The following is a 1,321-nucleotide window of genomic DNA, read 5'->3' as shown; positions in this document are numbered from 1 at the left end:
ATAAAGATTATTATATCTCTATTCGATTTATTAATTAAGACGGATATTAAGCTTCGAAAAAAGAAGTTCCGATCTATTTAATAGAACGTAAGATATAAGTATATCTTCTAAGTATTTAAGAAGACTCTCGCTATTAAACTAGTTTTATAATAAGTTAATAAATCGAAGTCTTTTTATATAGAAATAGACTATTCTAAGTAGACTTTAGATTATATTCTTTTATAAGAAGAACTCGATAGAAAGTAGTACTTAATCGCCTATAATAGATAAAAACTTAATAGGGCCGAGCTAAACTATCTTATATATAAAAAGGAGCTTTTTACTATTAAGTATACTCTTCGAACCTAGATTATATATCTCTAGAATAGCTATAAGATAATTATCGTAATCGATTATAAGAGTCTAAAATATCTAAATACTACTTAGACGCCTTCGAAGCGCCTTATATAATAGATTAATAAGTTTTCTAAGTTCGATTTAGATATTCGATATTATAAAGACTTCGAAGCTATTATCTCTAATACTATTTCTAGACGATCTAATTTTCTAAAAAAGAGCTCTACTAATAAAGTATAGATCTCTAGTAGCGTAGAAGTATTTCTAAATATCTAATAAATAGTATATTCGAATAATAATATAGAATAGAAAGATACTATTATAGCTTAATTAATAACGAAGAATAAATCTAACTTAAGCTCGATCTAGAAAGAGTAGCTAGTACGTATTAAGAATCTAGATTAATACTTTATAAAAGAAGACTACCTATTCCGAAAAATTAGTAATTACTTTATTTTCTTTATTCCTATATCGTTCTATTAAGACTTTATTAAGTACTATTATAAATACTATAGATATTATAGCGCGGCCGCTATAGAAAGTATTATTAAGATATACGAATAGTAGCTATCTATAACGAAGAATATTCTTATATATACTCGAATTTATAACTAATACTAGTTAGTTTAGAAGTAGAAGAAGAACTAGAAAGAACTATATTTATAGATTAAATAGATCTCCTAACCTTTCGAGAAGTAGATAATCGACTTTATTAGTCTACTATCGACTACGCTCTATAGAAATTAATAGATTTTAATAGCTATTAACTTCTCTATAGACTAGTCGATAGTAAAGATTATAAAGAATACTATAGACGAAGTAGTTACTAACTTTCTATTCGAAATCTACTACTAGTATAGAGTATTTTAAGAATTATTATCGAATAATAACGCTAATTTAATCTTAAAGATTATCGAGTACTATCTCGATCGCGTTAAAATAAAGTATTATATAATAAGCGAGATCCTAATAAAGTAACTTATTA

Source organism: Exophiala dermatitidis, assembly GCF_000230625.1.
Source record: "Exophiala dermatitidis NIH/UT8656 unplaced genomic scaffold supercont1.7, whole genome shotgun sequence".
In the NCBI taxonomy this organism is placed as follows: Eukaryota; Fungi; Ascomycota; class Eurotiomycetes; order Chaetothyriales; family Herpotrichiellaceae; genus Exophiala; species Exophiala dermatitidis.
This window is presented reverse-complemented; position numbering follows the sequence as displayed.